The 15,997-nt window shown below is 39.7% G+C and overlaps 1 protein-coding gene across 1 annotated transcript in view; it reads left to right on the top strand.

The window, feature by feature from the left end:
- Positions 1-15,997, top strand: part of LOC124252816 (calcitonin gene-related peptide type 1 receptor-like) — a 123,352-nt gene that overhangs the window by 95,558 nt on the left and 11,797 nt on the right. The window lies entirely within an intron of this gene.

Below are 15,997 nucleotides of genomic sequence, written 5' to 3'. Positions count from 1 at the left end.
AAAAGCAGATCGGGCTGGGGAGGGGAGGTGAAATGTGGTTTAACGTCGCTCATTTGATGACGTGCATGCGTGTGTATCAAGTGTATGGGCATGTGCGGCTGCTTGTACTAGCCCAGACTTATAGTGCTAGCTCACTGAGATACCATGCCACAGTTAAGCATGAATACCCCACTCACACACACTGAGCGCCAGGCGGGGACCAGCAAGTACCATATTTTAACGTCTTTTGGTGTGCGCGGCCGTGGATCGAACCCGCGACCTTCGCTTAGGAAACGAACACAACCCCCTTTATGCATACTGTTTGAATGGTGGTTGGTTACTCATTTCGTGAACACCTCGTCATCACTAATTTTCAGTGATCCATTTCCTTCACTATATTTCCCTTTTCGGCCTGAGGAATGTGTCTCGGCAGAAAATGGAGACTGATAATTCAGATGGCCGCCATAGAGCAACCGTGCTCCATTTTAAGGTTTAATTGTTCAGCAATATATTCCAGCTATTTTATGCCAGGGCAGGACCTGACAAATCAGTGATTAATAATATTATTAATAATAATACAGTTGATTTGTTATGCGCCAAAACCCAAGGCACTTGGTGCCTGCTCATGGCGCAACATAAAATTAAAATACACTGCAGTAGAGGTGCTGTATTTTCACTGGAATCAATCTTTATAGAACTTTTGGAAGGGATATGGAAGAGTGATTGATATGAGGAACGCAGGAGTAGGATGCTTCACTATCTGCAAGTCTCGCCAACAAAGATATACGTCGCATCGCACCACACCCAGTTTGATTTTGGAACCGTGCGACACTTTGCGGTTCAATTGTTCAGCAATATATTCCATCATATTATTACTCAGAGTAAGACCTCACAAACCAGTGATTGATGTAATGAACGCCCCAGTAGGATGCTACACTATCAGCAAGTCGCACCAACAGAGCCATACGTCGCATCCCACCACACCTAGTTTCATTCTGGAAAACCTCTTTTGCTTTACCAAGGTATCACAAAGGCCTCTTAACTCAACAACATGCAATGGTGTGATAGAATGGCCAAATTCCTCCTTATGATATGCGATGTTACATCTGGTGCAAACTATTTATTCAACCTTAAATGTAAATATTTTCGAATATAAGAGAGCTAAACTGTTCGCTTCAAGCGGAATTGAAGGCAAGCTTACATTTCAATTTAATACAAAATAGATGTGTGTTCTAGATTAATCAAGTCGCGAGAAGCATCGGATTAGAACTCCTATACCTCCGATTCGATCGACTTGGAAATTAAATCAATATACCTTTAATAGCTACGTATGCGACGTAAATGGCTGTACCATAGGTAGATGGAGATCGAATTTCTCAACATTACAAGCCGAATAGCCTCCAACCATGAACTTAATGACCCTCGTGTTATTCACGACAGTAAATCCACATCATAGCATCTCGAACGAACGCTATTAACTTCACAGTAATTAGGATTAAAGTACCAACTTTGATCCATGTTGCGCCCTTTTGAACTAACTTTATAAGTAGCATGACACAGATTATTTGAGGCTTAAGAGAGGTCGAGAGTAATGGCAATATCCAAAATGGCGGATTTAGATGCATTGCACTTGCACTAAAGGTGATTCCGTCTTCCTTGGCCCTATGATTACTCGCGCTGACATTTGCAAACCTTTGAAAAAAACTTTTCTGGGTAATGCATTGTGTGGGGATGTCTTTTAACACTGATCAGTGAGGGGTAGAGTTTTTTACGTCGATATACACGTATTTTCTCCGAAGACGTCCATCATTCTGTAATTGAATTCTTATGATCAATACGTAGAAGAGGCGGTCATTCCATCACGCTGAAATATAGCAGTTCTGTACATGCCTTGGTTTGGGTTCCGTTTCACTTTTTGCTCGTTATTTTGTCCTACACACGTTCAATCATAATCTTGACACCGTACTTATTAAATTTGGTAATTTAAAATAAATATTGATCATTATAAATATTTAGGTCACTATCTTATATTTCCGTCATCGGTCCATACATACAATGTATGCCTTCATTATCATTTAGGGACGTTGGGGTAGTCTATTGGTAAAAGCGTTCGCTCGTCACACCGAAGGATATTGCTCAATGCGGCGTAAAACCATACTCACTCACTCATTGTCATATAGCAGGACATTTATACTCAAGCGAGCGAGTTTGGTTTTACGCCGCTTTTAGCAATATTCCAGCAACATCATGGCGGGGGACACCAGAAATGGGCTTCACACATTGTACCCATGTGGGGAATCGAACCCGGGTCTTCGGCGTGACGAGCCAACGCTTTACCCACTTGGCTACCCCACCGCCCCATTTATACTCAAGGTTAATATTAGTTGATCACCTACGTATGTTTTATTTACTTGGTTGTTTGTTGTTTAACACAACGGTCAGCAATATTCAAGTTATATTGCGGCGGTCTGTACATAATCATGTCTGGACCAGACAATCCAGTTATCAACAGCAGCGTGCCATACTTAAACACATAGCAACAGTAGGCCTGGGAGGCCGACAACATGATAACAGTGAAAGAAACAATGTGGTCCCGTCACAATGATCCGTTGAAGCTGCTTAAATGGACAGCAACAACTGAAAACAATGGAACGTGCGATTTTGAAGGTGGTAAAAAAAAATACTCAACACACACAGAGCACAACATTCAGGTACCATATATGACAGGCAACAGACACGGTCGTGACGATCCGGGTTAGAATTGATCTTCAGCAACCCAATCTTGTCGTAAGAGGTGACTAGCGGGATCGGGTGGTCAGGCTCGCTGACTTGGTTGACAGATGTCATCGTATCCCAATTGCTTATGATGTCCATCACTGCAATGTCTGGTTCAGACTCGATTATTTACAGACCGCCGTCACATAGATGAACGATTTCTTAGTGTGACCTTAAACAACAAAGAAGCAAACCAATTAGCAAACCAAGGCTGTACATTTGGAAAGCCAGTCTGACTACTCGGAGGGTTTAGCAGTGTGATTTATTCACTTCTATCGACGACATGTCTTAGAGATTCCGATCGGATGTACTGAAATTGATCAGATGTTCACATCACCATACCGCCCACAATTAACGTGTTTTTTATTGAACAGTCGAGTTGGAGGTCGATGTCCTAGTTCCCGTTCATCGATAAATGTTTCGGCTTTTTTAACGTGTTTTTACATGATGACGTTTTATCATTACATTGTTCCGTCTACATCAAATGTAAGAAATGAGTAAAAAATGTTACAATCCCTTTGCTCAACGAAGTTGTTTTCACTGGTTTCAGTGATAAATAAAAACACAAACCAATGGGGTAAAGAAACTAACCCTATAATTTGTTACCGAATTTATCTTTGTTCACATTTTCTGTATTTCTCTGGACGGATAGGTTTTTTTAAAAAGTGGTAGCATTTCTTATTATTGTTTTCTCGAGTTCTTTTACAGCCGATGACATCGGTTTCGTCGGATAATCGAGTTTAGTGTTGCTCTAGTGTTTTCCAACTGGGTCCATCTGTAGGTTGCGGTCCCTTGCCTGGTTTGGCTTGTGTTTGGTCGTGAACAATTCACTTCTGTCAGTTTTGATAATTTTTATGTTTGCTTGCTTGTTAACACTGCAACCAGCAATATTCCAGTACTATATCGGCTGTCTGTAAATAAACGTGTCTGGACCAGAAGATCCAGTGACTCACATCATGTTCATCGGCCTACTCAACTGGAATAAGATGACTTGTACCAGACAAGTGAGCGGGGCTGACAACCCTATTCCGTTAGTCGCCTCTTACTACTGACATGGATTGCTGAAGACCAATTCTGACCCGGATCTTCACAGGCTGCTAAATCATAAAGTCCACTGTCAATAGTAGCCATTTTACAGACTATTGATTAAACGGACCATCCCCTCACAAATTCCCTGGCCCTCCGATATAATTGCTCCTGATATCCGCATAGTAATCAGCCTGTGTCTTCTCGACAGATTGTGAAGGTTTAAGTGATTGTATATACTCATACAACGTGCCTTTGTTTGCATTCGTATGCACCCTTTACAACAATTCCATGAGATGGCATGTAATATGCTCTTTGATCTTGTAAAACGGAACGAAATATGTCGCCTATCTGACCAAAATGCTTTCAGACAAAATGTTGTCTATTCACATATTCCTCAACCCTGTCATAAATTTCCGAAGATTAAAGGTAGCTTTATTCCGATATAGTTCGACTCATCAGTGTATATCAACTCTTACAAATATTCAGAAGATGTGTGGCGTGTGTTAGAGTGATTTCCGATAGTAATATATTCCAGATCCATATCGAATACTCGTCAATCCGTTTGAAGAATTAGTCGACTGTCAACCTCTGTGAAGCTGTGTTATGCATCATCTTTCAGAATCCATGTTGTGGAAACGTATGGACGTGTCGCACGTCATCTTACTATATCGAGGGAAATTTATTCTCATTGCGTTCCATTAATATCCCTGGGCCTGTTACCATTTCGAGCACTGGAATGAATTAGTGAGAACGTACTGTTTTTACTGCAGCAGTTAGCAATATTGTAACAAAAATACTTCTAAAATAACCATATCTGTATGCACTTAGGGCTGGTACGAAGACGGTGGTGATTTAGCATATGCTGTGACGCATGGCCAAGGTAGAGTCTTATTTAATTTTAGATGAGACGAATGCTTGATTGGTTGAAATTAGTGTCTGCCTCTGTTAACCAAACTGAATGTAATTAGGGGCATTCATTTGAGCTAACTTGGCACGCTTATTTCATAGCACATTAGACAGACCTAACATGTTCTACCCTCGTGTATTTGTTTTAGAACCGAAGGAAAACATTTTTGCCTTTTTGTCTGGAACAAGACTTCAAGACTGCAAATTATGCCCCGACTCATTTAGAACACTAAATAGCCATACGCCCCTTGAAAGGCCATCACTGAGCCATACGCCCCTTGCAAGGGCACCACTATGTCGTACGCCCCTTTCAAGCTTATCGCCGACCCACACGCCCCTTGAGAGGCCATCACTGAGCCTTCTCCTCACACAAGGCCATCACTGAGCCATTCGCCTCCCACAAGGCCATCACTGAGCCTTTTTCCTCACACAAGGCCATCACTGAGCCATTCGCCTCCCACAAGGCCATCACTGAGCCTTCTCCTCACACAAGGCCATCATTGAGCCATTCGCCTCCCACAAGGCCATCACGGAGCATTTTTCCTCACACAAGGCCATCATTGAGCCATTCGCCTCCCACAAGGCAATCACTAAGCCTTTTTCCTCACACAAGGCCACCACTGAGCCATTTTCCTCACACAAGGCCATCGCGAGCCTTTCTCTTCACACAAGGCCATCACGAACGTTTCTCCTCACACAAGGCCATCGCGAGCCTTTCTCTTCACACAAGGCCATGAAACTGTAACAGAAATGTAAAACAGACCATAAACACTTTGATAAATGCTATGAGAAAAATGAAAAATGAGACTTAAAAGACAGCTTAATAGGTGGCATTTTTGAGTGACCTTGTGAGTTAATGAAGTCGGGGACTGTTTATGTATTCTTTCTATGCGATGTTTCCTTACAGATGCTAGTGATTTTATCAAACTTGATGTTTTGTCTCAATCTTCATTGATGCTGCAGCATCTAAAAGGCCTTTTGGAGGATTTACTTACATTTTTGTAAGCTCCTCAAAGAAAAAAATATTCTCATTCAGTGGATGCATTACCATAATTATCCAAACTACAAACACGTTAACAGTTGGTAAGCAAAGTGAGGGAGAGGCCAATTGATGTAGAATCAGCGGGAAGTTGTTGCTTTCAGAAAGAGACGAGAACGTCACAATGGGCTTTCAGGGTACAAAGAGAGTGTACATCAAACATATGCGTTCTAGAGATTAAAGAAACCCATCTCTGAGATTAGTGAACTGACATACTTACCTCGATATAACTACATGAATATATTGGCTTTGTTATGTTAACGCCCCGAATTCACACTGGACGAAAAGACATATTTCCACAAAAAGAAAGCATAAGTAATAAAGGATCGTTGAAATTCAATTCTTTTCATTTGTGTGAAAACGAATATTTTCAGATTTGAATAGCTTGGGTTAAACGTGGCTTGGAAAATTATTACGGTTTCATGGGATCAGGAGCCCAAAGTGATACAGTGTTTCGACTTTATTTACCACTTTGGCGAAACTCATGTTCGCGATAACCAATCATAAAATGAGCAGATACCCGTTATTTCTTCTGGGGAGGAAGGGGGGTCATCGATTATGTACACATGTACTAGGGGGTTAGGTGTCAGCAGCTTTGTACATGAAAATATTTTTTAAATATGCTTAGAAAGGGGGGTTACTTTGTACATACATTTTAGGGGGGTGTCATTCACATAGTACATGTTTCTCCATAATCATCCGCCCCCCCTCTCCTAGCCATAAATTATGAACGGTTTCTGAGAATGGTCACAGTTCTATTATTAGAGTTCAGCAGGGTAGAACAGATCTTGGGATGACAGATTAACTTTAGTTATATCTGGATTCGGATGGTCCTTAATCTCTTTTGAGTAATGTACAGCTCATAATGTGATGAAGTATGCATATATTCCTGATTTAGTCAGGGCTTAAATTCTATAAATCCATTCCACTGAGCAAACATCCCTGGTGTTCGCCGCTGACATCCGTCAGAAAAAAAACAAAAAAAACCCCTAAAAGCATGGAAAGGCAAGTCAGCCGTTCATTAAAAAAAGACGCCTACTGCAGGTACAAGTCAAAATAGGGACTTGTGTCCGACATCATATCGATAAGTCAAATGGGCATATGTTTAGGATGGGTGCGCCGGCGAGGCACAATTCGCTCACAACTGGCTGCATCACTATTTGATAGTTGTTCTTAAACACAATGTCATGCCTACGGTAATTGGATTCGTACGACTTTGCTTTGTATAGTTTCGTATGATCAATATTTGTTTATAAAACAACGGGCCGACGGGAGTGGTCGTAATTCTTACGGTTCTTCTCTTCCATCGACGCGAATCCGATTTTGACATTTCCGAGAACACAAATAAAATACTGTACTATAGATATCTACTTAGAAATACTCACGATCATACTTTGTTTGGAGCCTGCTTAGAATTGCATGTTTGTGATACGTGTTTTGGTTTGTTTCGTTGCTTGTTGCTTCACACCGCTATATGACGGCGGTCTGTGAATATTCTGGACCAGACAATCCAGTGATTGATATCATGAGCACCGATCAACGTATTCAGGATACAATGACTTGCATCAACGTTAACGAACTTGACCACCTGTCACGTTAGTCACCTCTTACGACAAGCATAGGTTGCTAAAGAGTAAGATTCTTTCCCAGATCTTCCAGGGTGTGACACGTGTAGGAGATTCAGTCTCAAAACACACGGACGATAGCGAACTATTTTTTATCGTAATAAAATGAAGATTTAATACACGCATTACACATGTCAATATCTTTTAAGGCATTTATGGAACATTTGCCAGCAACAACAACAATTCTTTCTCACGCAAAGTTTGAGAGTGTCGGATGCTACCCGAAGAGAGGTTCATGTTTATTCGTTCGCAGGCACCTGGTGTCTTCACTGAATTTCAGTGATCTGTTCATGTAATTCTGACCACTGTTTTGCCACGTCCTAGTAGCCTAGTGGTTACAGCGTTAGCTCGTGACGCAGATGTTCGATTCCCCACATGGATACAATTTCATTTCATACAGCCCATTTCTGGAGTCATCTGCCGTGATATTGCTGGAATATTGATAATTGCGTTGTAAAACCACACTCACTCACTCACCCCTAAGTCCAAGGGAATCTTTACGTCATCCATCGTTGATGAAATCGGTTTGACATCAGCTTCGAAATATTTTAATCCCATGCTACCACCCTATCGACCGATATCATATAATATGTCTGTGCGATCAGCACAGTCGATCTCCATGTTGACAAGAGCTACTGATTGGGGTCATAAATCACAGAATCCTTCACATTGTTCCTAAGTGCCAAATATTTCCCATACGATCTAAGAAAGCATTGAACGGTTGATTAAAGCCATTCAATACGGTCCCCAGCCTGCAGAGCTCGACAGCGTTTGCTAGGGACGAACTATGACCCTTGCTGGTCACTAAAGAAATGCCATAACATCTCGAGGTCCCCAGGAAACCTAGATGATTATATCCGTCACTCGTAACATTGTTGTCATTTGTTTGTGGATGTGTCTACATCCGACCCCACGGCTCCATAACTCTCTGAAAGGTCCTTCTCGAGAATACGAATTATTTTAGTGATCTATCAAATTTGTAATCTACGTTTGAAAATGTTGGCGTTGGATATTTTCAGGACAAATCATGAACATTAATCGTCCCAGTAATATTATTGATGAAGCAGGTTTTGCGTAAAAAACACGAATTGCAATTTGACTTTTATGATTTATGATGGCTTGTTTTAATCATCTCAGGCGCCGATTGTGTTGGTCATCAAAACAAGTTTTCATCAAACTTTCGATACAAATATAAACAGCCTTGATTTATTCATTGTTTACTTGATGCTTGCCTTTATACGCTCATGTTTATATCAGACCTGATGTAGGACTGTCCATGAAGTATACGACAGGAATCAATACCAGGCGCCATCCTGTAGATTGCATCTTTGACTGATGCTAAAATGATGAATATGATCCGTGTTCTGATGCTCGTAGCCGTCTATCATGATACATAACAATGTCCACAGCTCGTAAGCAGATACCATCGGGAGTCTACGAACGTTGCCCACTATAATGACGTTGATATGGTGCAACAATTACACCAGGAGTTTGGAATATATATCAGCTATGGAAGAAAAACACGGTTCGACAATTCGGTCGTCTCGAACATACGTTTTTCTCGAGTCTCTGCTGATATGGTAATTTTGTTAATTGCTTCCCAAATACATTTCCCCATTTCTTTTTTAAACATGGTAGATTTGTAAAATTGTTCCTCACAAAGTATTTTAGTATGTGAAAGGTGATTCATTTGTCGAGTGGATCCTAAATGCACTTTCTATTGTGTGGTGTTGGAATAAACCTGTTCCTATTTGCCTCTGGGAAGCGTTATTCATGGAACACTGGGCATAGGGTCTTATGAGAGATTGGTAAGGATGTTTTGCCCCGTGGTGTGACTTGATTTATTGAAAGGGTCATTGCTCGAATATGGCTCCTTTCATCTTGACTGATATGATCTTGCGTGGAATATTTATGTAAAACTTGTTGAAGCACATGTTGAAGGCCATGTTTATTGCATGTCTGTCTTCAATTCAGAGATGTCAGGGTTTCTTCTTGTGTAGTTACATCTCCAACAAATCGCCAATAAATTGATTAAGATATTATTATCACATTATAATTATAATAATTAATATGATCATTATCATTACAGCGGATATCTGGGTCAAATGGGTATTTATTTTAATGATTGTTTGTTAAAAGGGGACTAAAACCTGAGCCTTTGTACAGTACAATAATCATCATATCAGATAGTTGTCATAAGAATGAAAGCGCTAAGTGTAGTTAATTAGTTGGTATTAACGACCATATAATGTGTGTCAGAGAGAGCATTACCGTTCCAGAATACCATTTAATTAATTAAAATCCCGATCTGCTCTCCACTGTCACACGTAGATTATTTATTGCATGTTGACCTGATGTTATCCTATACATTAGATGCGATTAGCTTTGAGATAAGCACCGCATTGGAAAAGGTTCTGAGTCTTTGTTAAGTATACTGCGTGGGACAGCTTATTTCTGTAAGTTACTGCTCTTCCCCCAGTGAAGAAAAGATAAAGTTTCTGAGCCTTTGTTAAGTATACTGCGTGGGACACCTTATTTCACTAGGTTACTGCTCTGTCCCCAGTGAAGAAATGATAAAGGTTCTAGGCCTTTGTTAAGGGACAGCTTATTGTAAGGCCTTGAGCTTTATTCCAAGTATACCGTGGCTAGTAAGCTTAATTTCAGTGAAAATCCCAAAGTGCTGAAGGTCTCCGACTTTAACGGCTTTACAGAAACCCAGAAGCACAGTTCTAATGCTGATGCACCTAGAAACATAACTGGTGCAAAACGGAAATTCCAACCCACGATCAAAGATCATTCGTAACTACTCGCCTCTTTCCGTGACCAACAAGAGGACTCGTAGCTGTAAAGTACGCCATTATTGCCGAGAATCGTGGCAAACCAGTCAAATGTTATATGAGTCAAATAGTTTCTTTGCGATTATCGATTATCTTTATAATTGCCGTGATTATATAATTATCTTGTCACTGATACTTGCTAACCACATAAGAAACTTACTTAAAGTGACTTTCGTGTTGCACTATAACTTTCTGTAGCGCCTGAAACAAATCGGTCACCGGTGTCCCCTTGTGATCATTTTAAGGATAAAAATGGAGAGATGCATTTTAAATGACATCCTTGCTGAGACACTGACGTCATCCTGTTGTTTGGTCAGATAACTGATGACTATTACCTTCCGAGATTAGTCTGATGCTGTAGATATCGACAAGTCTTAACGACAACTCTTGCTCATCTTACTGGAGAAGTTGACTCCTCAAATGTGTTTGGATTCAGATGTCGAAACGTGTGTCTAGAGCCTTGAAGAATCTGTATTTGATCTGAACTAATTAATGAGGTACTACTGCAATGTTATTCAATATCGTGACGTCATATGAATGACGTCATATTGCAGTATTATCAACAAATGGATGACCAAATGGATTTAAGATCAGCTCAAATGCACTCAATCATTTCTACCTGTGTTGGTAATATTGAGAACTGCGATTATGATTATTAATAAGAAATATTATCTCATCTCGTTTAACCTGACCATAGACTATAATGACGATATTGTTATTCTGAAACGAATAATTTGGATCAGTGGCATTTTAAAAGTGCAGCCGTAAACAGATTTCCCATTTCTTTAACTGTACTGAAATATTTTAGAAAACCATTAAAGGCACAATGTCACACATTTTTGACACTATTTGACCTATATTATATATAATGGGGGGATATATACTCACCTTAGCTTCCTATTGATGCAATAAAAACACCTTAATTATCACTTACGACTTCGAAATCGATAATTGAAACTTCGAGTCGAACGGCTTTCAAACAAAACACTTGCCATATATGGAATGTAAACAATTGCTCCGTTCACCGAAAACTGTCCCACACGGTGTTGTGGGTGTTTGTCGAACTGGTTTTAATCACACGTTGTGCGTAGGACTTTCGTAAACTGCTAAAATAATCGGGCGCTGGGGTATCCTAGAGTTTAATGGGGCACTGATCCAGAGCAATTTCCGTGGAATGGTTGTTGCTTTTGTTGTTGTTTTTTTACAGTGAGTACCCGGATGATATCCTAGAATTCATGACTGGTTCGTTACCTCTGCTGCGCCATCCTCATGCACAATTGATACTATGAGTATAGACTGATCAACAACGATGAGATCTTTTTTACTCGATAATATTCCCATCTTCATTAATTTGATAACAAATGAAAACATTTTGAATTTAACCATCTGCCAGTGGTACAAAAATGTTAGGACTGAAATAACGAGGTCAATGTACGGCTTTATACTTTGTCGTATAGCCCTAAAGAGTTTATTATCATATTTGTATGCATTTTGACACTCAATAAAATGCACACGACCTGCTTACACTTAGTGAATTTATAACATGACTGTAATATCTAGACATTTTATGGACTGCCAACATAAATCATATTTCACACACACGCCCTAAGTGCGACCTAGTGTATGTTGTCTGTCTAATTACACTTCACGGCAAAAAACCTGATACTGTTGAATGCTATAACACATTAATAAAAACAAAATGCAAACATTAAAATTAAAACAGACTAAAGTTATAGGAACAATATCAGGATATTACCTTTTTCCGGGAATGTATCCATCAATATACACATAAAGGAATGAGATGCCATTCATCTGCAGCTGACAAAGAATGTCAGTCATGTGTCTTTTAACAATCTAATATGCGAAAAAGTGATCTATCACCCAAGATAGCACACCTGGCAACTATTTGCATGATGTCCGCCATTTTGTAAAACAGTAATTTAGTTAGCAATTAATGAGCAATCAATCAATGTATTGGTTGTTAATCCTTTGAAGGAAGGATGTTGTTTTCACATGGACACTTTACGACAGGGTGTATTCATTATAGATTAGTAAATCTACATACATAAACACTTTCTTTTGACAAATCCGCTGTGCAGGATAAAAGCAATTAATCAATCAGCGTGTTATCAGTTAATCATTTGATCGATGTTTGTTTTGTAACTCAGCTGATAATTCCTCTTGCACTTCCTGCTTCACTTCCATGCGCATATTACATAAGATGTAATACATTTGCCACATCAGACCTCAATTTATTATGATGAATATTTACTCCAGACACAAGAAATGCTAAATGGTAACCTTTGTCGGGTAATCTGAGTGGTGTTAGCAATAATTATACCTGTTATAAATTCATTAACTGACCATGAAGTGAATGATGACAAATAACAGGTGTAGGTTTACGACCAAAAAAGGGTTGCAGCAAAAGAGTAGTAATCACTGTATTGCATGCAAGTTTGATTGCTAGAAACCCCCAAAAAAAAGAGGAAAAAAGAAACAAACAAACAAAAATCAACTACGAGGATACGAGCATAACGTCATTGTTGCATAAGAAATACATATAAGCATTTGCTGTGTACTTAGTTAAAAACTGTATATACCTATGTGCCTAAGTAAAATTTCAGATTCTTTTAGCAATGGAAAAGTGGGGTTGTTTAGTTTACATGATATCGAGGTAAAACACAGAAATTGGATCAGTCACTATACCATCCAAGCATCAGAAAATCTGAAAAAGCCTACACTGCTGGGATACCTTATCACGAGCAGACAAGAACTACCGGGGATATTTTCAAATAACGGCATCTGATGGGCATCCACCCTTCCTCATGTCCCACTGTTAAGGTTGAAGAAATTCTGCCAAGGTGGACAGTAGCCCAGTCCGCGTGTCCGTCACGGTCGAGGGAGCAGGGGCTGACCAGTTTGCAGCTAGGTTTCGTAATTAGACTGTTGGCTGGAAACATTAATAGCTCTGAATCAGTGCCACTTTAAAGCGTACGGTCGCCTCGCCGAAGACCTGGTTTGGAATACCCACATGAATACAATGTGTAAAGTCCATATCTGGTGTCCCCTATTGATGGAATATTGCTGCGGAATCCTTAACTCACTCACTCTAAAAGGTTCAAACAGATTTGGAATATGACACATCAATATGGATAACTTCACTTCGAAACATCCTCTTTATCTGTATCCCGTCGCAAGGATCGTTCGATCCTGTCGCGATCAGATACCGATGCGCTCGCGACAAGAAAAACCTTCTGTTGCAATCAGATTGCATCTGGGTCTGTTTCACGTCGCGGCCAGATCGCGGTCACGATAACATCGCGATGAAGAGCGTGACGTCCATTTTATAAATTCCAGATTAAATCATGGAATCAATATGTCTCATGAAAATCTAGTATTTATTGAAATATATCTGAATAAAAATAGCTCATACAAATGTGGGTGTTCTTTCTGAACAAAATGCAAAATGTGATGTTTTGTTCTCCACTACTGATTGTCCATGTAATCCCTAACATGTCCCCAAGGTTAATCCCCTGTTATCCTAAATGGATATGAGTGTTAAGTCAAATGTGTTCTTCAGACAACATTGCATATCGTCAACTAGTAAGGAAATACCCAATCTTCCTAACGACGCATCTCGAACTTCCATCACAAACGCCCTGTGCATCCCTAAACGATTTCATATAAAAAAGAAGTAATTCACACAATGCATTTGCTAAATGAGGCACACAATCATTGGTGATGCCCAGTTCATCAGACAATGTTAACCGTTTTAGCCTGGAGATCACCCGCTAATTCCTCCATTGAGCGACACCGCCTTAAACGTTCTGCGAAGCAAGCATGCCCATTCTATTGTGCTGATGGATATCACTTCTGATTCTTTCTCAGGTCAATCTACTGATGTAGTTATCGGCAAATCTAAGCGACGTTTCTTGCTCACGGTGCTGGAGAAATTGACTCCTTGAATGCTTCTGGATTCAGATGGTTTCAGTTTTGTCTGGAGGCAGGAGAAGTCTGTACCTAATTAATGATGTCTTATTGCATTACTGAAAATGCCCCCTCGAAGTACTGGACCATGACTTGTTGTACTCATATCTGTTCAGCTAATTTGGTTTATGAAATCATTTGTTTGCCAGGGATTGATGCGCACGTAGACACTTATGGTCGTGTGGTCAAATCCGAGACCTATTGTGTTTCTTGGTTTGTTAGCACTACACCCGCCTCAAGGTTGAGCCTAAGTAGTAAATGTTTGAGAACTGTATCACTGCGCTCTTTCCCCCCTCACCAGTCTGAAACAAACTAATTCAGCTAATTTGTTTCATGCAAATAATTGTTTATGAAAGATTGAAGAGCACACTGGACACTTAAGGTCGAATCGGAATCCCGGTCAGAACCCATTGTGTTTATAGGTTTGCTACCACCAAACCTTTACTCTGGGTCAAGCTATTCTGAGACCTGCATCAGCACGTACTCTCCTCCCACACCAAGATGAAGCAGCTTCAAATAAAGTCACCTTAGATGTAAACCCTGTCCAGCCAATAGTTGTAAAAAGACTTAAAGTCTAGGATTTTCGTTGTAGATAAGAACATTCTTGCTTAACTAAATTATATCACCATTCTGATACTCTTGACAGCATTCTGACACTCTTGACCGAAAACCTCAAACTCAATTCAAATCAAATACAATTCTGGAAATAAAACCAATTCCCTTAGCACAACGTCAACAGATGTCCAGAATTAATTGCCCAGTGAATTCCACTGACGTTTTGTTCGTAACACACCAGGATCAACGTACCAGTATCGTTAATCATTTCCTGCGTTTTGGGGAGGTTTAAACTCCAAAAAGCCATACAATAGGCCTGGTTGATTGGTGTCTCAGATTAGGCTTATTGGATACTAATATTGAACGTCGATGAGACTTATTGAAGCACGCGGTTAGAAGACTAATCGATATCGATATCGTATTTGTTTCAGCACATGCATCACGTCAGACACGTGTAGGATTTGTCACTGACCACTTGATGCTTCTGCTGGTCGGTGATTACATGTCAGAGTAAGCAAGAAAACAAATGGGAACTTTCAAGGACTTTTCCATCACGCATTAGCAAGATAGTTTTCCCCAAGGATGTATTTTGAAGGAGCGGGGGTTTCGTTTTTACATGTATAGATTTAACACTATTCCTGTACGCCAACATTCCTCAGGGCGTACCTTTAATATAACAGTTTGGATAAAAGTAATGTTATAAATTGGTTCGGAATAGGACTTCATCATGTTTGTGATTTGATCTATCTTGTTTTTTTCGGTTCGATTGAACTTTCGAGAACTTTGAATAATATTTTATGAATGTATTCTTCTTCAAACTGTAAATGTGCTGAGCAGTTCAATCTCCAGGATAAATTTGTTGGTGGGTGTTTTTCAAATAGTATTTCTGATTACATATTTAGCTAAATGATTTTGTGGTATAGTGTGGTATATTTTTTTTGTAAACTCTTCTCATGTTTTTCTTGAATGTGTAGTTCAGTAGTTTTTATGATTTTTAGTTTCTTCAAATTATATTAGCAGTTTTATCCTTCTTCTCATTGTATTTTTTGTTTGATAATTTGTGTAATTCTTTTTGTTTTGAGATTGTTGTTCTTAAAACGACCATTTACTGACGTTGTTCAAGAAAGTTTGTGAAGCTCTTTATGTTCTCATCTACAGCTGCACCGGAAAATGTTGAACATTGGTCTTTTCACTATGTGATTGAACAATTGACATGCCTTTGAATGTTACTGTGTTAGATGCGGCCGGTGTCGCTCCTAGCTGAT

The sequence above is a fragment of the Haliotis rubra genome, unplaced genomic scaffold (genome assembly GCF_003918875.1).
Source record: "Haliotis rubra isolate DU_JTF1 unplaced genomic scaffold, ASM391887v1 Scf525, whole genome shotgun sequence".
NCBI lineage: Eukaryota > Metazoa > Mollusca > Gastropoda > Lepetellida > Haliotidae > Haliotis > Haliotis rubra.
Note: the sequence above shows the minus strand (reverse complement) of the source record. Positions and strands in the feature narration are given on the sequence as shown.